This window comes from Podarcis melisellensis, assembly GCF_964234715.1.
Source record: "Podarcis melisellensis genome assembly, chromosome: 8".
NCBI classification, from domain to species: domain Eukaryota; kingdom Metazoa; phylum Chordata; class Lepidosauria; order Squamata; family Lacertidae; genus Podarcis; species Podarcis melisellensis.
Window position 1 is genome coordinate 17,310,032 of NC_138540.1, and position 24,143 is coordinate 17,334,174.

The 24,143-nt window shown below is 48.1% G+C and overlaps 1 protein-coding gene and 1 long non-coding RNA gene across 3 annotated transcripts in view; one reads left to right on the plus strand and one right to left on the minus strand.

The window, feature by feature from the left end:
• Window positions 1-24,143, plus strand: part of CASZ1 (castor zinc finger 1) — a 300,204-nt gene that overhangs the window by 113,711 nt on the left and 162,350 nt on the right. The window lies entirely within an intron of this gene.
• Window positions 3,095-14,529, minus strand: LOC309375680. Its single transcript, XR_014171001.1, has 3 exons — window positions 14,346-14,529; window positions 12,169-12,285; window positions 3,095-3,365 (listed from the first exon to the last, which is right to left on the minus strand). It is a non-coding gene; the product is annotated as an uncharacterized lncRNA (long non-coding RNA).

Below are 24,143 nucleotides of genomic sequence, written 5' to 3' on the forward strand. Positions count from 1 at the left end.
CCTGGGGACCCAAGGATGGAGATCATTGGCCCACACTAACTGGCAGTGGCTCTCCAGGGTTTTAGGCAGGAGCCCCAGCCTTACCTGGAGATGCTGGGGATTGAACCTGAGGCCTTCTGCATATGAGGCAGATGCTCTCCCAGCTAAGCTGTGGCCATTCCCTGCCGTACACCACTACTGTTCGGCCACCCAGGGACTGATGCCTTTGGTTTACTCAGCTGCTTAACCTCAATGACTGCTGCGGACACAGGGAGTGGTAAAATCAGCAGCCCCAGGGCTGCCAACCTGGAAGCGCAATTGTGATGGAGGCTTGTTGGTTTCCAGCCACCACCACCCATTCCGCAGGATGCGGCAGAGCGCCAGGAGCCAATACCCCTCCATTCCCACCCCCCTCCCGCCTGCCTCCCCCTCTGGTGTTTCTCCCTCGCTGTGAGAAAAACCCGACTTCCTTGCACTGTCTTCTGCCTGCTGACATGTGTTCCCCATTAGACCTTAATTTCAGAAGATTTACAACACATTAAGTAATTTGTAGGTTATTTCAACTTTAATCTGCTGAAGTCTCGGAGAGAGAAAAAAACTCCCGAGATGAAATTCAAAACACACGGTTCTTCAAAGTGCTGGGAATGGGGGCGTTTGACAGGCCCCACATCTGCCTGGTTCCACATCTGCCCCGAGGACTTGCCAAGTGACGCAGGCGGTGAGAAGTGCAGTGCAGGCCGTCAGGTGGAACGCGGGAGCAGCTCCTGCACTGCATGCAGAACGTCCCAGGTTCACTCCATGACACCTCCGGGTAGTTTCAGGCTGCGATGAAGTCCCTTTTCTGCCGGAAATGTGGAGAGCTGTTGCCAGTCAAAGCAGGCTCTATTGGGCTAGATGGATAAGTAGTCTGACCTGAAACAAGGATGTTTTGTCTGTGAAACTTGGTCAAAGGAAATAATTATTCTGAGCCCAGTAACAGGATTTCTCAAATTGTATGAAGGGAGGCTTTGGTTGGCTCAGAAGAGGGTGCCCGCTGCTTCCCTGTGTGACCAGCTGGTCCAAATAGCCTCAGCTGTCGGAAAGCCTCATGCAGAAATGCATGTGATTTGATTTATTATATTTCTCTGCCGCTTTTCATTTGAATGAATCGCCAAGTGGCTTACAAACAATAAATAACAATCACATAATAGAACACCAAAAACACGGCATATATCATACAGAATAATTAACAAATCATTGGCGAAACGATTACGATCTATAAAGCACTATTAACAAAACAACTTTTTTAAAAAGCTAAACAGCACAAATATCATAAAAGCCATGTTATAGGATCCACAAAGTACTACAACATTCACAATCTATAAAACAACATTAACAAAATAGCAACCAAAAAATGAACTAAGCACTGTGGAGCTCATACACACAGGTGGGTAGTTTTTCACAGGATGCAGAATTAGTTTGTGGAACTCCCTGCCACAATATCGTTGCTGGCTTAGGTGGTTTTAAAAGGGGAGCTGGAACCCTGAAGAAGAGCACCCCACACTCCCAGCATTTTATTGCACTCGACAAACCAGAGCACCCAAGTAAAAATTACAGTTGACTGCATGCCTCATTGAATGCCAGCCGCAGCAGAGTCTTCTTCTGCAAAGCATGGCCAAGTAATTGCCCCCCCCCCGCCATGTTTAGAAATAGTATAGATTTGTTTATTTATTAAATACACCTCACCATCAAAAGGGGCAAGACCATGACCAGGTGAGCACTGTGCCCACCTGCCCTGTTCAGGGGCTAACTGTGGACGGGCAACTTCAAAGGTTCTGGCTGCACCCCTCTTTAGACTTCCTTTGCCTTTCAGCCAAACATGGACTAGACAGGCCTTCAAATTCGGAATGCCTTCAAACCGAGGTCTGGGCTCTTTTAAGCAGGACACATGGCCCCTCTAACTGACACTGATTTCCTGGACTTGCCCCCCAACTCTCTCTCTCTCTCTCTCTCCTTCTTGGTTGTACTTGCTGCACTTGCTTTCTCTCTGCAAACGGAAGACATCAGGAGCAAGGGGACCAACAGCTGCCGCGGCTGGCAGGCTTGAAAGAAAAGGCAAGATGGTTGAATGTTTGAGCTGGCTGGGAGCCCTTTGGGAAGTCATGTTGCTTACTTCCTTGGGCTTTTGAGGAACTTTGGCCTGCTAGGTTGGCTGGGAGGCAAATGCACAGAGCAAGCGATCGGTGGCTACTAACCCTGATGGCTGTCTTCTAAAGGGAAGGTAGTGTGCTTCTGAATACCATTTGCCAGAGACGAGAGTTGCTGTGGCGCTTGGGTCCTGCATACAGGCTTATCAGAGGCATTTGGCTGGCATGGGCAAGAACAGGACGCTGGATGAGATGGGCCACTCACCGGATACATCGGGTTCTTTCTGGAACGGATCCATCCGGCCTGATTTGCCTAGGAAATGGCTCCCAACACAAGGAAAATGAAGGAACATTCTTTCACCTCTGGTGGACCTGCCCTAAAGTGAAGGCCTTTTGGGAAATGATATACAATGAGTTAAAAAAGGTATTTAAGTATACCTTCACCAAGAAACCAGAGGCCTTCCTTCTGGGCATGGTCGGCCAGAACGTGTTAAAGAAGGACAGAACATTTTTTATGTACGCTACAACGGCGGCAAGGATACTTATTGCTAAGAGCTGGAAAACCCAAGATCTACCCACACTGGAAGAATGGCAGATGCAGCTGATGGACTATATGCAACTGGCTGAGATGACTGGCAGAATCCGCGACCTGGGAGAGGAGAGGGTTGAAGAAGACTGGAAGAAATTTAAGATTTATTTACAAAAGTACTGTAATTTGGTTGAATCCTAACAAGGAAGCCAGAGTAGAAATAACTGTCTACCATTAAATTATAATTTTTTATTTGAGTTTAACCTAAATATTGCACTTAAGAGCATAAACAAGATGATAATTTGCTTGGAAAAATTCGTTTTTAATGATGAAAGTGGAAGCGGGAGACGTGAGGGAGTCCGCAATAGAGTGAAAGGATGTTATGAAACCTATTCTGTTTGTTAAATATGTATCTGTAAAAAATCTTAATAAAAATTTTTATAAAAAAAAAAAAAGGAAATGGCTCCCAACACAAAGAGGGAGGAGGGAGCTTCCCGCAAAGGTGGTGGCATTTCTCTGCTCATTGCCACAGCGGAAGGGTCACCAGTCTGGGCTGGGGAGACAAATGCTTCCCCCCCGCACCAGGGTTTGGCAGCTGTTTCGGACGGGCACGCAGGCTCATCCGAGCGTGCCAGGCAGGTAGGGCCTCGGTTGCCCTGTTTCTCCTTGGTTGTCTGTTAATCTCAGAGTCCTGGATCACGGCTTCCCGAGTGCCGGGGATGGAGGAGACCCTATGAAAATGATGATATGTGACAATCAGTCACAGCAATTAGTGTTTTGGTTAACAGGCCTTTTTTGTTTTCTCTCACCCAGACAGAATGTCACAAATAAATCCTCGCCTGCATTTGCATATTAATTGGATCGGAGACGTCAAGCATCTTTCATTAAAGAAAATGATCTGCATATTTGGAGACATAAAATAGTTATTTTGATGGGTTTTCTCCCCCCTCCCCCCCGCCCGTAAGATCAGGGGGTGGGGGAGGAAGGTGATGGGAGCAGTGAAATTGAGGTAGAGTGAAGGCAGAGGGGGGGAAAGCAGCTTGGTGGGCTTAACCCCTTGTGGCTCGGCACAAATCTGCCACTGGGTGAGGGAGCAAATAAATAAATAAATAAAGCAAGCAAGCCCGGGAGTCATATTTTCCTTTCCAACATGCCGAGAGATGGGTTTTTCCCACCATACCAATGAGGGATTCATAAAGGCACACCCCTAACGATAACCCCAGCCCTCTGTAGGCTCTCCCGGATCATCCCAAAGAGATCAGTGGGGTAACCCACAGGGATTCATAGGATCACAGCATTGTAAGGGACATTGGCCCTCACCTACCTTGGCCCCTTTGCCCGGGGCAGTGAGCTTACAGTGCCAGCACCCCTGATAGGTTGCCCTTCAGCCTCTGTAGAAGTGTCATGGGTCCCGTGGACGTGTCATGGAGGGTATGGTCCAACCCAGAGGAAGAATGGGAGGAGCTAGGGGAGTTTGTTGACCTGGAGGAGGGTTACTGTGGTTTAGGGGAGATGAAATGCCTCCCCCCAAAAAAGTCAGAACCCAAAGAGGGGGCCAGCGAACTAGAAAGTTCACAGCTTGATCCATGGATCAAGAAGTGTCCTGTCCCTGAGACATTGGTCACCTCTAATCAGACAAGCCTCCTTCTGGGGAGGTGGCTGAGAGTGAGTTGGATGTTGAGCCAACATCACCTCCATGGACACAGACACACCAAGGTGAGCAAGCTTTGCGGGCCCAACCCATTCAAAGGAGTGTCCATTTGCTTGTCCAGCCCAGGAACTCTGGCCATTTGCCACAGTAAGCACTGCATCTGCCCTGCTCTTCAAAAGGAAGATGCAAGGTGTGTTTTGCTTGTTGAATAGACTTTTTTGCTTGTGCCAAACGTGCATCTAAACCTTTCTTCTGTACTTTGTACCTGGTGCTTTGCCTATGTATCAATCTGATTTACTCATTGAAGGCTTCGGCAGAAGCAAAACTGGGAGTTTGAGTTCTTCGTCAAACAGTGAGGACCAGGGTGGAAAAGCCATCTCCTGAGACAGACAGTTCCACTGCTGAGCTGAACTTCCAGTTTAGCCAAACCCTGCGATTTCCACTTACTGGTTCTAATTCTGCCCCCTAGAGCAGAAAAGAACGAGTCAGCTCCATCTTCATTCATGACAGCGCCCGGATAAGCTGAAAGACGGTCATGTCTCTCCTCAGGCTACATTCACATGTGAGGTTTACTGCATTAGTTTTACTGGTTGCAATGCCTCTTGGTTTCTAACATTCCTTTTACATGGCGGTACCTGTTGCGTTTCAGAGCTGTGGCTTGTTGGTCAATTATGCAGCCATATTGCGCTTATTGTAAACGGCAGGAAAGAACTGAGTGCTGGGATACTGCTCCAGATTTCATCACGAGAAACTACTGTGCAAAACTCCTGTGATTTCCCAAGTTAATGGACTTTTCTTCAGGAAACAACACAAGAATGAGCACCAAACTTATTTCCAAAAGTGAATTTTATGTCATGTGAAAAAACAGATAAAATGTGGAAATGATCAGCCAAGGAAAAGTCAGGAAAATAGAATAAAGTGCTGTCTGAAGGCAGCCTTAAGCTTCTCTACTCTGGGCTGAATGTGCCCAGATCTTTCAGCCATTCCTCGTAGGGCTTAGAATAATAAAATCATTAAATCAAAAGAGTTGGAAGGGACCCTAAGGATCATCTAGTCCAACCTCCTGCGATGCAGGAATATGGGGTGTGGAAAGCTTCCTGTGAGAAAAAGCTGAAGGCTAGGAGCATGAGAAGAGGAAGAAAGGATGTGATAGTGCTCTCCAAAGCCTTGTTCTGTGAGGTGGCGGGTGTCTTGTCTGGATTGATGAGGTGGAAGGCCCAGAACCCAACAGCCAGAGACAGTGATAGGTGGAGCCAGAACCAACGATCCAGTTTTGTCCCCATCTTACTTCTGCCTGCAGAGTTCTACACAGGGCAACACTGAGACTCAGGAAGAGTAAGTGGACATGCAGAGCACCTGCTTGGCATGCAGAAGGTCCCATACTCAGTCTCCAGCATGTCCATGCAGGGCTGGGAATGTCCCCAGTCTGGTATCCTGGAGAGCTGCTGCCAGTCAGAGTAGACAAAGCTGAGCTAGATGAACCCATCGTGACTCAATATGAGGCAGCTTCCTACATTATTAAATTTGGTGCTCTCACTTATTGGGCAGTCCTGAGCAAGCAGCAAAACAAATGAAATGCGTTCGCTTTGTACAACTTGCGCTGAGCATCAGTAGCCCACAGCACGGGCTTTTGCTATTTGCAGTTTTGTTTGAGCTCCAGCCACACACAGCTCCTGTGCAGACCTGGCCGCTGTAACGCAATGGAAATTTGGCTTCCATTTTGGGTCTACAGGAGTCCAAATAACAGCAAAGTTGTCTGTGACCAAAGGCAGCTGCTGACAGTGCTGCGTTCCTGGCATGTAATCTCCAGAGGAGATTCTCTGAAACAAAAGGACCTTTTATGCTCTTTAAAAGACTTGTGCCAGAGTCATCTTTAAAAAACACAAATCCACCCCTCGATATTACTGGGGTGTCCCTTTCTACGCACTTTCAGCCTGGAATCTCTCTCCCTATTCCATGTTTTACCTCATGAGATATAACATCCCCCCCCCTTTCTATCTGATCCTTGGAAGCCATTGGTATCCAGGGAACATTATCACACACACTCGAAATAACCCAGAAAGCTGCCAATCCCTTATTAGGGAATGAATCCCCGTCGGAGAGGAATGGGAAGGCACAATTTATTGACAGGCTGGTGTGAACATCTCTCGCCCTCCCCTCCTTTTGGCTCGTAATAACAGAAGCCCAGAAACCATCTCTGGAATGGGAAAGAGCCTTTAAATTGTGCCACGTTTCAAGGTACCCTTGCCTTGGCCGCTTGGTGTTTACATGGGATTTGCATCCCCGTTTTCAGAGGGCTCCTTCCAGCATTTCACCGTCACACCTTGGCATCTGGTGGTCCGGTTGTGTGTGCAGTTTCCCCCCCCACTGCTGCTTGTTTTCAGTATTATAAAGGTAAAGGGACCCCTGACCATTAGGTCTAGTCGTGGCCGACTCTGGGGTTGCGGCGCTCATTTCGCTTTATTGGCCGAGGGAGCCGGCGTACAGCTTCCGGGTCATGTGGCCAGCATGACTAGCTGCTTCTGGCGAACCAGAGCAGCGCACGGAAATACTGTTTACCTTCCCGCCAGAGCAGTACCTATTTATCTACTTGCACTTTGACGTTCTTTGCTAGGTTGGCAGGAGCTGGGACCGAGCAACGGCAGCTCACCCCGTCGCGGGGATTTGAACCGCCGACCTTCTGATCGGCAAGACCTAGGCTCTGTGGTTATATATATATAGCCCCGTCCTTTTTCCTAGCTTCAGTGTGGCTTGTGGAAGCCTTCAGCAACCTGACATCGTGTAGGTGCACTTTGGACTACAAGTCCCATCAGTTGATGGAAGTGGTTGTCCAAAACATGGCTGTTCTGGCCATGGATTAATGGGACTTGCTTTCCAAAACACGACTGTGCTGGAAGGGGCTGATGGGAGCTGTAGTCCAAAACATGACTGTGCTGTTTGGGGATGATGGGAATTGTAATCCAAAACATTGGGAAAGACTCCTTCCTTTCTTCCCTCCTTCCTTCCATTCATGACTAAACCTGTTTGTGGAGACCCACTTTGCCACAAGCCAGGTTCCCTAGCAAGAGAGGGCAGATGTGGTGATTTGTGGCCTCCTTGGCTTTGGATAGGTAGAAGCTAAAAATGGCTTTCATGAACACACAGTTCACTTAGCAGCCAGCTGGCGCTATCAATCATCCGCCAGCACCATCAGGAAATGATTCCCAATCAATTATAATTGCTCTTTACCTATTTCCTGTGTAAATCACTTAAGTTTTTCCTTCCCCAAGTGGGAAATGCAAGAGGAAATGAGGGAGTGGAGACATCCCTTGCTCAACCCCCTCTGCCATAGATCGACAGGGCTACTGAAGCTCATGGGGTTCAAGTCCTCTACCCCATTGAAAGGCAAGGAGCCTCCACATATCACCCCTTCCCAGATTAACCGAAACAATCATAGTGCCTTGTCCTAAAAGCAGATGAGAGGCACAAGCACATCATACCCCTTAAGCTGGGGGTGGGGGACTTCACTGGATCTACTTTTTTAATTTTTTGATTTTTTTACTGGAACCCCAAGATTCACTAGACAGAGTCTAGTGCCAAATATGTGCATTTAAGATCAAAGAATTCCAATCTCAGGCGTATCTGAGTACCAGGGCAAAATTGAGCTAAATTGTCATCCAACACAAACATCCACTCCCGGTTTGTTTGTTTACTTAATGCATTTATATACTGCTTAATGATTTGCATTTCTAAGCCAGTGTTTCCCAAACTTTTTTGGGCAACGGCACACCTGTTTACTGAAAAAAAATCTCACGGCACACCACCATTAAAGCCCCGCCCCATGACGTCAGCGCGCAGCGTCACGCCGGGAGGGACGCACGAAAGTGAAAGTTTTTTCCCTCCCCCTTGCCGGGGAACCTCCAAGCTTTGGGGGTGGGAGGAGGCAGCAGAGCGAGGGACTGAGGGACGGCGGCAACTGAGGCGGCGGCGGCTGTTGTGGTGGTGGCGGCGATAGCGGGCGGAGGAGGGGGCGGCGGCGGGGCTTGAGGAGCCGTCGCCGGGAGTTGCTGCTGCTGTTGTTGCTGCTGCTGCCCGGACATGCCGGCCTCCTCCTCCTCCGCTGTCTCGCGCTCCTCCCTTTTGCACGCGCTGCCCCGCCGCTCGGCACCACCACCGCGGAGCCGCCCCCGGCTCGACGCAGATCCTCGCCGCCGCCGCCTCTCACCGCCCGACTCGCCCGCCTCCCTCCCACGGCACACCAGCCAATGTCTGACGGCACAGTAGTGTGCCGCGGAACACCGGTTGGGAAACACTGTTCTAAGCAATGTACATAGAAACAATCCACAGAAAATGGCGCAATAAAACAGTGAACATTTTTTTAAAAAACAACAACCCCGAACTCTACCTTAAAATGCCTGCTGGGACTGGAAAGTCTTAGTTATGTTTCTGAAGTTCAGCAAGCGAGTCCTGTCCCCGCCCTCCGGTTTTCTTCATTTCAGCTGTATAATTTAGTCGGTGGTATTTGAGGGGGGATAACCATTTTGTTGGGTTATCAATTGGGTGTCAACATCCTTGCTGATCTGCTCCAGATTTGGCTATAAAAAGTGGAAATGAAGCCCTCTCTGAGTCCAGGATCATTAGCCAGGCTGAACTTGTTATATTATACTATTATATTGATCCCTGCCTATCCCTAAAGAACCCAGGCTGTTGATGGCTTGAAACCAAATGGTGAAGAGGTGGCCGGGTGTGCAGAGGTAGGGAGCTGTGGAGTGCGTCGCCTTCAAACTTTTGTTAGAATCCTCAAGTGCTCGAGGATCTTCTCCAAAACCCCAAGCTGGCAGTCCTCATGGTTACAGCACGCAATACTCCGTTTGGTTCATGTTTGACATTCACGTCAGTGCAAAAGCCCTGACAGCCGATCCCAGTTTAATTTTGCACAAATATCCAAAAGCGTATCCGTCATCGTTTCAGGCTTACACGGGAGACGGCGGCAGACGGCCGTGTTTAGGTTGAAACCCACCGAGAAAAGGAGGAAGACGTCCGTTGTTGGAAAGATTTGGGATACTGTAAATCGGTGGGGCCGCTCGCTGGAGATGGTGTCTGTCTTGTCATTTTAATTAGTCGCCCATTGGAGGGAGGAGGCGGGTGGTGGAAGGGCAAGCGGAGTGAATCTGTGTTCTGCCAAAGGCGGTGGGTAACGAGCTGTCCCGGTGCCATCCATCCATCTTGCCCGTTATTTTATGGAGTCCTCGGACGTCCGGAGTTCTGCAGTGTTTTGTTAAGCACCGTAATGCAGAGTTTATTTAATGTGGGTTTAACTGCCTCGTGCTTTTATAAATCAAAATAATTAAAAATAATAAATTTGAAGGTTAAACAACAGCTTGCGCGGTGGCTGGAAGAGGAGGCCTGCTGGAGGAGGCAGGCATGCAGGAATGCCACTTCGGAGTTGGAAAGGCTTTTGTTTTGTCATGACATGCAGGGCAGGGTGTGTGTGGAGAGGACAGTGAAGAGATGACCAAAGTGGGAGCTGAAGAGCAGACATCTGGCAGTGGGCTGCAGCCAGTAGACAACACCCTTGGGTGCTTGCTGTGGCTCCAGTGTCCTGGCACAAGAGCCTTTGAACAGCTTTTTCCCAGCACTCCATGCTCCAGTGGCACCAGGCAATCTTCTGGGGGCCACAGGCCAGCGGCAGGAAGGGCCAGAGGCTACAGTGTGCAATAGAACCATAGAGTCATAGAATTGTAGAGTTGGAAGGGACCCCAAGGGTTATTTATTCCAACCCACTGCAATGGAAGAATCTCCACTAAAACATCCCTGGCAGATGTCCATCCAACCTCTGCTTAAAAGCCTCCAAGGAAGGAGAGTCCAGCACCTTCTGAAGAAGTTGGTTCCACTGTCGAACAGCTGTTACTCAGAAAGTTCTTCCTGATGTTTAATCCAAATCTCCTTTCTTGTACCTTGAATCTTTTGGTGCTGGTCCTACCCTCTGGAGCAAGAGAAAGCAAACTTGCTCCATCTTCCATGGGATAGCCCTTTAGATATTTGAAGAGTGCTAACACATCTCCTCTCAGTCTCCTCTTCTCCAGGCGAAACATCCCCAAATCCCTCAATTGTTCCAACTGAAATCAATGGGCATGACTAACTTAGGTCTATTAATTTCAGCGGGTCTTATCTGAGCAGGATTGAGTTGGAGACCACCGTAAAGCCTTTCCACCCACATGACTTTATTTTCTGGTCCCTGGCTGACTTAAGCCCTGCCTCTGAGCTTAAAGCAGGTCATTAACACACCCAACATCTTTTCTGTGTTTTTTAAGCTCAGAATTACTCCCTTGGGGTAGCTGGGAATGGCAGAATGAGGTGGTGGGACCCGTGGAGACTGTGCAGCCCCCTTTCTTTCTCTTTGCATATTCTTTTTGTGTCAGCTTGATAAGGAATTTGAAGGCTTTATCAGAAATACCAATGCCTTATTTAGCAGGGTGAGGCAAGTGCCCATTTGGCTCTGTGCAATCTGTTGATAAATGGCAAAAGAAAGGAAAGAGGGGGTAGGAAAGTGGTGCAGGCAGGCAGTTTCCCCCACCTTCCCCGATTGCGCTTGCACTTTGAGACAACTGATAACAAGGATTTGCTTGCTGTTCAGCGTTTCCTATTTTTATTCACAGTGGAGAAATTCCTCTCCCCGCTGTCTGTCTGTCCTGTCTGTCTCTCGCTCTCAGTTTTGACCAGTCCTTGTTTGTTTATTTAACAAAGTGTCATGCAAGGACTGGTGGAGACAGACACTGATTCCACCTGCTTTGTTGGGGAGGGGTTCTCTTCAGTTTGTTGGTATCCAAAATCCAAATGTGGGTTTCAGGGTAGGCCTGTGATCCTGTGCCCTAGAGGTTTGGAACTTGTTGCCCTCCGGAGATGGCTGTACTCTCAACTACCATTAAACTCCAAAGCAAAGCAAAGCAAAAGTTGCTCAGAGAGAACAGGCATAGCTGACCATCTTAATACCCTTTTAAAAGAGCATAGCATAGTCCTATGGATATTTACTCAGAGGCAAGCCTCACTGAGCTCATTGGGACTTGCTCCCAGGTACATATAGGACTGCTGTCTAAGCTATCAGCAGATATCCTTGTGCCCTGTGCGTTTGTAAACGCAGCGTCTGAAGTTACTGCTTCCGTTTGTCTCACCTGAGTCTCTCCTGTCTGCCTCAGTGGAACATCCTGAATTCAGTTTTCTATGGTAAAGGTAAAGGGACCCCTGACCATTAGGTTCAGTTGTGGCCTACTCTGGGATTGCGGTGCTCATCTCGCTTTATTGGCTGAGGGAGCCGGCATACAGCTTCTGAGTCATGTGGCCAGCATGACTAAGCTGCTTCTGGCGAACCAGAGCAGCACATGGAAACACCGTTTACCTTCCCACCGGAGCGGTACCTATTTATCTACTTGCACTTTATCATGCTTTTGAACTGCTAGGTTGGCAGGAGCAGGGACCAAGCAACGGGACCTCACCCCGTCACGCGGATTCGAACTGCTGACCTTCTGATTGGCAAGTCCTAGGCTCTGTGGTTTAACCCACAGGGCCACCCGCATCCCTCAGCTTTCTATGCGCAAAACCCAAAAGCTATGCTATGGTTGGGTAAAACCTTTGTTCGGATCAACCAAAATGTCACAAGGTGTGAGCAAACACTCAAATTGAGTGTGAGCAAACTCTCAGGAAGTTTAGGCGGCTCCCAACCAAACGGACAAACACACCTAGCCAGGGCCTGTCCAATACATTTTGGCGACTGAGACAAACCACAAAATGCTGCCACCTCCCCAACCACCACCATGGAAGAAAGGATGAGTGAAGATCTACACCAGGACTGAGCAAGGAATAGAGATCTGCATTAGGAACAAGGGGAGGAATCAAATCAACCTTACGCAACAGTTGAAGTGGGAATCAGAGGTCATCATGCAGTGGGGGAAAGGGGCATACTCTGAATCATGCTGGGTGAGTGCAGAACCCAGGAAACCCCAGAGGGCAGCCTCTGCCATTTCCTCCCTAGGAATGAGAGGAGATCAGCAGTGCTTTCTCCAAGAGGCCGCTGTACAGGCGGCATTATAGGGGGGCAGCCAAAGAGGCAGTAGATCCTACCTCCCACGCTGAAGCTGTGGCTGCAGCAGCAGGAGTTGCATTCCCTGGAGGCTGGATCTGCTGCCCTTCTGGATCCTGCCACCTGAGGCAGTTGCCTCACCTTGCCTCATGGGTGCGCTGGCCTAGCTCTTCTCTTTGAGTATTAGGCAAGAAGGAGACCAATAGCTACATCATGCATACTCCCCCAATGTCATCTTTTATTTTCTTGAGCCAGATATTAGCCACTTTAGCATGGGTAGGCAAACTAAGGCCCCGGAGGCCGGATCCGGCCCAATTGCCTTCTAAATCCGGTCCACGGACGGTCCGGGAATCAGTGTGTTTTTACATGTGTAGAATGTGTGCTTTTATTTAAAATGGCTCTCTGGGTTATTTGTGGGGCATAGGAATTCGTTCATTTTTTTTCTTCTTCAAAATATAGTCCGCGTCCGCCCCCCACAAGGTCTGAGGGACAGTGGAACAGCCCCCTGCTGAAAAAGTTTGCTGACACCTGCACTTTAGCCTTTCCTTGTGAGAGTTCCCAAACGCTTTGCACAGTGTTGTTTGCCCTTTTCTATGCAACTTCCCCACCTCTAAAATATCCGGTTTGCAGTTTGGGGATCAGCTGCAAGCAGCCTGATGAAAGGGAGGAGGAGGGGGTCTGATTTTTATTAATTTACAATAACAGGGATTAGATTGTCTGCAGCGGAACTCTTTTCCTTTGCTACCTGTGTATGAAAATAGGGTGAGTGGGGGGAGGGCCAGAGCAAAAATGGGTCCTTGGGACAGTTCAGCAACTTTGATGAGGCTCACCAATAGGTATCAATCTCCTGATTAGGATTAATTCGAGCAGCCCAGCGTTTGCCAGTCTCTGATAATCTAATAATAATAATTAATAAATAAAAAAATTAAATTCTCAGGGCAGTTTTTACTCTGGAAGAGGATTTGTGTGCTGGACGCTGGAAGAGTTGGAATTAGCCCAGATGTGGCAGGGAGGGGGGGTGGCGAAAGGGGGCGTGGGAGCCAGACAGGCACCAAGGGTAAACGGAGCTGACAGGGTCAGCCAGAGCTTTTGTCCCTGCAGGCGGCGTGATTAGAGAGCTTGCCCGCCCAATTCCTTAGACTTTAGGGATGTTGTCGGACAAAACGGGGGTCTTCCTTAATTCCACCAGAGTGCAAGCGAGATCAGACTTGACATCCCAGGAACCCAATTCCCCTCTTTTTGAGCAAATAAATAAATCCCGTCCCTGCCGGGGATGGAAATAATCGTTCAAACGAGGCTTGTCAAAGCCCACTTCTAGCTTCGGGGGTGGGGGGGTTGATGGTGGTGGTTGGCCCTTGTTGAAGCTGCTAAGCCTGAGAGGGAGTTTGGGAGCATGTGGGTGGGCCCAGGCGCTTGGGGGAAGTAGCTCCGGAGCAGCAGCGGAAAATTAAATGCTGCAGCGGATTATTTTGGGTCTAGCAGCAAGGCCCGTCCCGTTCTTTATCGCTCAGGTTCGCTGACAGGGTTACGCCCTCATCTGTCTGGAGGGCTCTGTGCTTTACCACCCCCACCCCTGAGTAAAATTAAAATGTGTTTTTTGAATGTGTCTGTAAACAGTTAGGCATGACTCCTTATCACAAGGGTTGAAAACCTCCAGTCTGAATGTGGCCTCCCAGTTACCTCTGTCAGGCCCTCGGGAGTCTTCCTAGGTCACACCCCCTCACCACCCAAGCTCTCTGCCCTCCTTGAGTGCTTTTGCCAGACTTCACCACCATAATTAAATTTATATGCCACCTTTTCTTCCAAGGAGCTCAAAGCAGTGTACATGGTTCTCCTCCTCCCCATTTCATCTTCACAACAGCCCTGTGAGGTAGATTAGGCTGAAAGGCAGTGACTGACCCAAGGTCACCCAGTGAGCTTCATGGCTGGGTGGGGATTTGAACCATGGTCTCCCAGGTCATAGTCCAGCACTCTAACCATTATGCCCCACTGGCTCTCTGGGACTCATCCTTGAGCTGCGACATTACCTCTTGCTTGCCTGGTTGGAAGATGGAAAGGTAGGAGCCACTTGCTATTGAGTGGTTGAAAGGTATGAGCCATGTTGCTCCTCCCACTTTTGTTCCTGGCCCTGCCTACTTTTGACTTTGGCCCCGCCTACCACCAGCATGCTGCCCAGGAAGCCCCCTCCCCTAAGAAATGTGAACTCCAATCTCCTCACCATATCTGAAGCTGTATATTCTCCCTCTGTGGCATGTTGCTAGACAGATTCTGTATAGCAGGGAAGATAAGGAGCTGCTTTGCTCATGCTCCTTCTGCATCAGCCTAAATCAGTCGTTTGGTTTGCTAACCAGTCCTAGCTATGCAAAGCCTGTGGGCCCAATCCACCCTATTCCAGAGAAGGTGACCTAAGGTGCTAGGTGGCTGACAACCTGCCCAAAGTGATAGCTGCCTTCCAGAACCCGGATCGCATTCAGGATCTGTGGTGCAGCCATTGGCTCTACAGGTTATGCCCAAAGCCTAAACCAGGTGCTTTAGACTACAACTTCCATTGGCCCCAGCCAGCACTGACTGGTTTGGATGGTGCTTGTAGTCTGAAGCATCTGGATATGTTGCTTTTTTTGCCTTTTCTGCTTGCAATGGGATAGTGGAGGGAGGCAGAAAAATAAATAAATAACTGCGCCAGTGGCCTCTTCCAAGGTTTTTTTTTTCCCCTTTCGGGGCGGAGGGGCGCACATAGCATGCATGATTGTCGTCTTGATGAATTCCCCCCGGACGTAATGAGCTGGTTTTTCTGCTGTTAATATTGCATCTGCTGATGAAGGCTTCGTTAGGATAATGGAACGAAGCTAAAATATAAATGACTCGCTGTCAAGAAACAGCTTTTGCTCATGTTCTCTTGACAGTTCCCGGACTGTGGTGGTGGCAGCGGTGGGGAAAGAGGGTTCGGTGCGTGTGAACTTTTGCATGTGCTCCGTGGGGTGCACACACGTTCCCCCCGCAAGGCACCCGCCTAGGCTTGCAGCGAGCGCCAGTCACGAACCTTGTAGGATCAGGAACTGTGTGGGTGGGGCATCTTGCTGGGCAGTTCATGGAACAAACCATCTTGCTGCAAAAGCCTATACCAAGGCGTGTTGACTTTCTCAGCTATCAAATTCCCAAAATGAAAGGTGCTAAAAACTTGTAGCATGACTTGGGAATTCAAAAGATATTTTGGTTAAGTTAATATAATTCAGTTTTGCTCGGTAAGTACAGGTTGCAAACATTTTGAGCACGTTCAGTTGCCATGCGACTGCTGACACATGGGTCATTTTGGACCAGGAAGACAACAGAATGGGGGCATAATAGGGACAGGGCTTAACAGGGGCGTAACGGGACGGGGCAGGCTTATTGCACACTGCTGAAGCGTGCAGGGTCAAGGAACGCAAACTGGGGGGGGGGGGTTGCCTGTAAAATTGCAGAGAAAGGATTAAAAATGATTGCTAAGGACTTGCAGGTATATTATATTTTGTTGTTCTTGTTGTTTTGATGATGACGTTGCTGCTGCTGCTGCTATTAATTTATTTATTTAGTGTTACCTGACATTTTCAGATAAAATTAAAATTATTTGGTTTTCCGAAAACAGTTTATGCACTTCTTGATCAAACGTAGACTTAACCTGCTAAATGTTGCCCAGTCACAAATATAATAGCAGATATGAATTCTTCACAGCTAGAAACATATTTTTATGAGCCCTGATTGAATAGATTTGCAAAAATTAAGTTTCTCCTCCCACCCCACCCCCCAAAAATTACACACCCTAGTGGCCTATGACTCAGAATGGGAGGAAGTAGCAGATCTGACAAGTTTTTAAACCTTTAAGTAATAACTTTCCAGGATTTCAGGCAAGGAAACTTTCCTACCTGGAGATTGAACCTGGCACCTTCTCTGCCACTGAATTGCAACCCTTCCCTAGCAACTGGGCAGTGGAGTTTTTATAGACTGGAATAAGTGCTGTTAAGTCCAGACTTTTTTTCTTTGCGTGGGGGGGGGGGAGAGCTTGGTCAAGATCCTTGCAGTGGGCCCCCATCCCTGAGTAATGCCCATTTGTCCTCCTCTCCCTGAAATTGGCACCCACTTCAGAGGGAGAAGCCACATCTGCACCATATTTATCACACTTTGACAGTCATAACTCCCCCTCTCCAAAGCACCCCAGGGATCTGCAGTTTGCTGCTCACAGAGCTACAGTTCCCTGCACCCTGAACCAACCACAGTCCCTGGGATTTTTTGGGATTCGAGTTCGGTGAGAGGGGGGCATGCCACCCTGCAGAGAGCACCCATGGCAAGGCCATGAAAGAATGCTTCTTGTCTCCCTGAGTTTCAGTGAGACGGGGGCGTTCTGGCAGCTGCAGAAGTGGTACTGTTCACCACTGAGGGAGGGCAGGGGTGGCACGGCCCCATTTTGTTTCAGGCAGCAAAGCTGGACAGGCCGCCCCTGTGCCCGACGAAGCCAACTCTGACTTGAAGGCCTTTGGTTCCCTTCCTGACAAGTGGCCGAGACATTAAACTAATGTGAACTAGTACCTTGTATGGCAAGAGACGTGGGTGGCACTGTGGGTTAAACCACAGGGCCTAGGACTTGCTGATCAGACGGTCGGCGGTTCGAATCCCCGCGATGGGGTGAGCTCCCGTTGCTCGGTCCCTGCTCCTGCCAACCTAGCAGTTCGAAAGCACGTCAAAGTGCAAGTAAATAAATAGGTACCGCTCCGGCGGGAAGGTAAACGGCGTTTCCGTGCACTGCTCTGGTTCGCCAGAAGCGGCTTAGTAATGCTGGCCACATGACCCGGAAGCTGCATGCCAGCTCCCTCGGCCAATAAAGCGAGATGTGCGCCGCAACCCCAGAGTCGGCCACGACTGGACCTAATGGTCAGGGGTCCCTTTACCTTTACCTTTACCTTTACCTTGTATGGCATTGCTGTTTCCAAGGATGTGAGCTCTGCAGTTGCCTGAGAAGCTGCAGCCTCAAAGCAGGCGTGTTTACGTGTGTGAGTCTGAGCCTTCGCCGTAGGGAGAGGGAAAGTTTAACAAATATATATTGAAACATGCCAGCTTCCCACAGTAGCAGCAAGGAAAGATCTCTTTTCAAATGCGGCTTTGTATAAACAGCTGCATTGTGTTTCATTCCCTAAGTAGCAAGAGAACATAGCAGGTCAGCATGATCTGACCAGGTTTTTGTTCGCTGAAACGGCTGTTAGCTGCGTTCCCTCTGCCCCACACCACCTTGCAAGTTTGCGTCAGTCTTTTTCTGGTTTTTGAATATTAGATTGAAGTAGTGATAGAGGAAGAGAGAAAAGGGAGTGTTTTAGCTAAAATAATCTTATTCTCTCTTGGGGCTGTGGGGTGATGGTGAGGGAGAGGGCGGCTTCCCTTTCAAAATTTTATGCAAGCCAAAATGGGTTTTCTCTCCCAAATGCACAAGGAACGACAGAGTTTTGCTTTGAGTCAAAAGAATATCATTTGTTAGTTTGTTTATTAAATTTCTGTCCTGCTCTCCCTCCCAAAGTAGCGCAGGCCATGAAACAATGAGGCGGGAAAACAATATAATAAATAATAAATTAAACATGTGAAAAGGATCTAGGTGTCTTATGAGACCACAACCTTAATATGTGTCAACAGTGTGATCCAACAGCAAAAAAAGCTAATGCTATTCTAGGCTGCATTCTAGTGTCCTGACCAAGGGAAGTAATAGTCCCACTCTATTCTGCCTTGGTCAGACCATACCTGGAATGCTGTGTCTAGTTCTGGGCACCACAATTTAAGAAGGATATTGACAAGCTGGAATATGTGCAGAAGAGGGTGACCAAGATGATCAAGGGTCTGGAAACTCAATCTTATGAAGAATGGTTGAGAGAGCTGGGTATGTTTAAACTAGTAAAGAGGAGACTGAGAGAAGATATGATAGCCTGAAGGGGTGTCACATGAAAGATGGAGGGTAAGAGCTGTTCGACAGTGGAACAGACTTCCATGAGAGGTTGTAGGCTCTCCTTCCTTGGAGGGTTTTAAGCAGAGGTCTGTCTTGTATGATTTAGTTGAGATTCCTGCGTTGCTGAAGGTTGGACTAGATGACCCTTAGGGTCCCTTCCAACTCCACAATTCTATGATTCTATGATTTAAAAGCAATAAGAAACACTCACATCCTATAACAATTTCAAGGTAGCCTGGAGCAGTATCTTTCAACCATCAAAATGCCTGGGTGAATAGCAATGTTTAAAAATCTGACCTGACCCAGTCAATAATGAGGGGGGTTGATGCACCCCACCGGGGCGGGCGTTCCTCATATGGGGAGCCACCACCATCACCAGGTTCTCCCTTGCTGATTGTAGGGCCCGAGATGGAAAATACTCGGGAAGGCATTCTTGAATTGGAGTTGGTAGCTCACACTTAGGCTCTCAGATTCCAACCCCAGATAATTTTCATTTAGGAGTTATTAATTTTGGCGGGGATTACACGATTCCTTCCAAGGCATACCGAGATGATAAACTTTTACTAGAGAGCTCCTATCTCAAAAGAAAATGAATGTACACATCAATTTGTCATCAGGTACGACACCAAAAGTAAACCGGATTAATCCCTTGGCTGCCCTCCTTTTCAACACACACTTTGCCTAATTGACCTTACCCTGCCTGCTTGCCCTCCGCCTCACCCTGCTTGCCTGTTACTTGAGCCCCATCTGCACTATACAGTGGTACCTCAGGTTACATACGCTTCAGGTTACATACATGTGAGGTTACAGACTCCGCTAACCCAGAACTAGTGCTTCAAATTAAGAACTTTGCTTCAGGATGAGAACAGAAATCAGGCTCCGGCGGCATGGCGGCAGCAGGAGGCCCCATTAGCTAATGTTGCTTCAGGTTAGGAACAGCTTCAGATTAAGTACGGACCTCCGGAACGAATTAAATACTTAACCTGAGGTACCACTGTACATTTCAGCAAATCCTTTCCCTCTTTTCAAATTTTTGTCCTGTAATTTATCTTGATATTAATATAACTTTACTTTCCCTCCTTTCACCAATTAACAGTCTGTTTTTTCCTAAATCTTTGTAACATTTCTGCTAAAATCACATAAATTCGTTCAAACATCATTCTAACATTCATTAATTTTACAATGTTTCTGTAAACAGTTCTCCAGATTCTTTAGGGGAAGCCAGGACTGTTTTACATAGTGTGATACGGCCTTCATTGTGTAGAGAAGATGGGGCCCTGCTGCCTTTGCACAAGGAACCTGCCCGTCTAAGCTGCCCCATGTGCCAGGCAAAGCACCGCAATGAAAGAGGCAGGAAATAAGTGCCATCACTTCACAAGAACTAAAACAAAACTTCAAACACACAAAAAGAGTAGAAGCAAAGGAGCTGCAACATCAGAGATTGAAATATTAAAAACTGAAATGCTTGGTTACATAAACGATTTTTTTTAAAAAAATGGCATCTCCAGGTAGACGACCAATGATCTGACTTGGTTGAGGGCCTATTTTATACCCTACAAGTGTCCTGATTTTCCAGGTACAGTCATACCTCGGGTTACAGACACTTCAGATCGCGTTTTTTCAGGTTACAGGCTGCTGAAACCCGGAAGTACTGGAACAGGTTACTTCCAGGTTTCGGCGGTCGCGCATGCGTAGAAGCGCTAAATCGCGCTTTGCACATGCGCAGAAGTGCCAAATTGCAACCTGCACGTCCACTGTATAGTCCCAGGCTTCTGATTTGATCCTGGAACATCCCTATTCCCCCTGCCAGTGCTTCTATCGCCAAGCTCTGGAAAGAGGATGAACTGGCACTTGTCCTGAGCATCAGCGACTGCAATTTGTTGCCTCTCCATGGCCACTGCTGCTGGCCTCCTCCCTTGGGCAGCTGGAGAAGGAGGAGAGGCTGCCGGCGCTGAGGCCCAGCCCTGTGTGATATGCCTGTTCTGAGGGGCAGGCAGAGGGTGGGAAGAAATGGAGAGCAGAGCAGAGTGCAAAAAATCTTTTTAAAAATGCTTTGTGCATCCGCATCTAATCTTGCCCCTTTCTAAAATGTATTTATCGGTGTGTATTTTTCTTTTTGTGACTCTACCTATGAATAAAATAAAATAAAGTTGGGATCAAAGGGTTTAAGGGGGGGAGGGTGTGTTTACTGTGTCCCACTAGTGAAGTGGTGGCGGCGCTTGCCCTCCTTCTAATAGAAAATGCTCTGTGGGGGCAGAGGGGGGGGGAGGAGTCGAGGAGGGTCCGTTGGTAGTGAGAAATGTCCCTATCTTCATTTGAGGAATGTTGGAGGGTATCTTACTTTCCTTTGGGTGGACTTCGGTGCCAGGCCTGCTCAAAGTAGACCTATTGAAATGAATGAACATGCCTAAGTTAGGCCTATTAATTTCAGTCAGTCTAATCTGCATAAAAGTTGGTTGAATTGCAACCCCTTCCCCAAAGCTTGCTTTTTAGATGCTGCTCAAAGTTCTGGGTGTCTTAAGAGTATGCAGCCCAATCCTTTGCTGGGAAGGCACTTATTCGCAAAGTTGCAGAGCCATGAATCAGTTTCCCACCCACCACAGTTCTATGACACATAATCTTGCCATCACATTTAATAAATGCATGCGCATACAGATACACATACACATGTGAGACTCTGGTGTGGGTTTCCTTCTGGGAGAAAAGGACCAGGTGGAGAAAAGATAGGATTTCTTCAGCCAGGGGTTGGCAACATCTGGCCCTTGTTGTGAGCCACATTTTCAGTCATGCAGTGCAACACACCTTCACCCCAGGAGATTAAGCACAGAGGTCATGCTGATATATAAGCAAGAGCCCTTGGCTCCATCAGCAATAAAGAGGGTACAGCTTTCCTCTGGATTGCACCCATGAAATTAAGCAAGTTTTGTGTAGGAGCATTTTGTAAAGCCTATGATTCCAGTACGGTCCGTTCCTTGGCTAGTACAGAACTTTCTGTTCTGAAGTTACTGGAAAGCTGTTTCGTTTGAATGTGAGGAAGATTAAGAGATTAAATTAAATTATCTGCCTTGCAAATCCTCAGTTCTGTCTTTACTGTCATCTGTTGACGTGCAAACCTCCCCAAGGGCTTCTGTGTGAACAGAGGTGCCAATTTGAATAATAAATTGTGGGGGCCCAGGGAAGCCCCGCCCTGCATAATTGATCACATGATGCAGTGCACCCACATTTGAATGGGAATACCCTTTAACTTTGTGGAGGCTCAACCCCCTTAAATATTTTATTGTGAAGGCTGAAGCCCTCATGGCTCCTATGTGTGTGAGGAAGTGGCTGCACAGCTTGCCACGGTTTATTTGGATGTAGCATCAGCTGAGCTTTATTCAGAGTAGACCCATTGAAAACAATGAACATGACTAAGTTAGGTCCATTCCTTTCAGCGAGTGTGCTCTGAATAAAACCTATTTGAATACCACCCATAGGGTTGGAATGGTTGTTTGAGATCACAGGAACATAAAATTGTAGAGTTGGAAGACACCATGAGGATCATCAAGTCCAACCCCCTTTAATGTAGGAAACTTTAACCTAATGCAGGACTTGAACCCACAACCCTGAGATTAAGAGTCTCATGCTCTACCAACTGAGCTAATCCTCATCTAGTCCAACCCCCTAGAGGTAATCTGAAGCTGTAAGCAGAGTTTCCCAAACTTGGGTCTGCAGCTGGTTTTGGACCACAGTTCCCATAATCCCTGATCACTGGTCCCACTAGCTAGGGATGATGGGAGTTGTAGTCCAACAACAGCTGGAGACCCAAGTTTGGGAAACACTGTTCTAGAGCATCTCCAACAGGTAGCCGCCCAGCTCCCCTCTAAGGAATTTGTTCGAGTTGTCAAACTATTGTGAATACTTACTTACATAATTATTTACTTACTTACTTTCTCCCAAAACCAAGACCCAAGTCAGCTCACAAAAATTAAAACACAAATAAAATACAGAAAACTAAAAAAATATATAAAATATAATATCAGAAGGAGAACAAGGAGAGGACCAATCTGGTTTCTTCAGGGAGTCTAGGGGCAGCCACCGAGAAGTGTGCCTGCGCAGGAGGCAGGACTGAGAGAAGGGTTGCCCCCAATGACTTCAGAGCCTCGGCAAGTTCGTATGGGAGAATACATTCTTTCAGATAGCCTGGACCTAAGTCATATAGGTCTTTATAGGTCATAATCAGCACTTTGAATTGTGCCTGGAAACCGACTGATAGCCAATGGAGCTATTCTAATAATGGAATCATATGCTACCTGTAACCAGCCCTGGTCTACAATTTGGCTGCAGCTCTTTGAGCCAGTTGAAATTTCTGAGCACTTTTCAAAGGCAGCCCCATACAGGGCATGTTACAGTAATCTGAAGAAGAGGTAACTCAGGCATGTGTCACTATGGCCAGACCAGTCATTGGTTAGCTGTAGAACTTAGGACCACTCCATCTGAGAGTTGAGTTTGTTTTGGAGCAAATCACTAGCTTTCAGGCTGCTCTGTTTCCACCTGAACTTTGCCCAAAGGATTACATCCAGAAAAGTCCTTCTCTGAATAGGACCTAGGTTTGTCACATCCATCAACGGGTCTTCTCCAAGTAGGATTTGCAGAGGCTACTACCTTAATACTTTCAGCAATGACCAAACATGCTCAGTGGGTGTGGAATGCTGGCTGGCTAACAGGGAATGGGATGGAATATCATGGGAAAGGGCATGGCCAGCTAGAACCCCGAGAAGCACCATTCCACACTGTGACATTTTGTGGCCTTTCTGATTGGTAAAACCCAATGACGCTGTGGTCTAAACCACTGAGCCTAGGGCTTACCTATCGGAAGGTCGGCGGTTCAAATCCCTGCAACGGGGTGAGCTCCCGTTGCTCGGTCCCTGCTCCTGCCAACCTAGCAGTTCGAAAGCATGTCAAAGTGCAAGTAGATAAATAGGTACCGCTCTGGCGGGAAGGTAAACGGTGTTTCCATGCGCTGCTCTGGTTTCACCAGAAGCGGCTTAGTCATGCTGGCCACATGACCTGGAAGCTGTCTGCGGACAAACGTCGGCTCCCTTGGCCAGTAAAGCGAGATGAGCGCCGCAACCCCAGAGCCGTTCACGATTGGACTTAACTGTCAGGGGTCCTTTACCTTTACCTTTAATGGTGACCAATGACGATGGAAGACTAGAGACCTACAGAGATTCCCTTGCGTCTTCCCAGGCAGTCCTGGCAGTTACCCAGAGCCAGTCACCTGGAGTGCGCAAAGTGTGTTTCGGGTCCCCCCCCTTTCCCTTCTCCCTTCTTCCCGGGCATCCCTGCTACTTCATTATCTTAGTCACTGTTGTGGTAAAGTTTCATGCTTCCTTTGACCTTTCTTTTTGGCCTGGTTATGCTGTTTAACTACAACTGACACTCGTCCCCTGGCGCTATTACCTAGGAAACCCACCAGTTAAGCTTTTGCTTCCCCTCTCTCCCTGCCTGCCCCCCATTCCATCCTTGCTTCCCGTGGTCCTTTCTGTTTTATGCATCTCCCCCGCCTTTCTTCGCCCTCCTCCTCCTCCTCCTCTCTCTTTTTTTAGTCCTTTAACATGGTTTTCCTAAAAAGTTTTTTAATCAATCAAATTTCAGGCAGAAAATAGGCTCCGTCACGCCTGGTCTTTGGGTCGTGTGACACTCTCCTGGGGTCCTGACAGCTCCTTAAAAGAGGGTCTCGGGACGCGGAGGCCAAACAGAATGTTTGCCCAGGGAAGGGGCGGTTTCCATGACGCTCTCACCCCCCCCACTCTGCCGCACTGTCCGTTGGGCTGCCACAGACCTGAGACTTTTGTAAGGGGGGG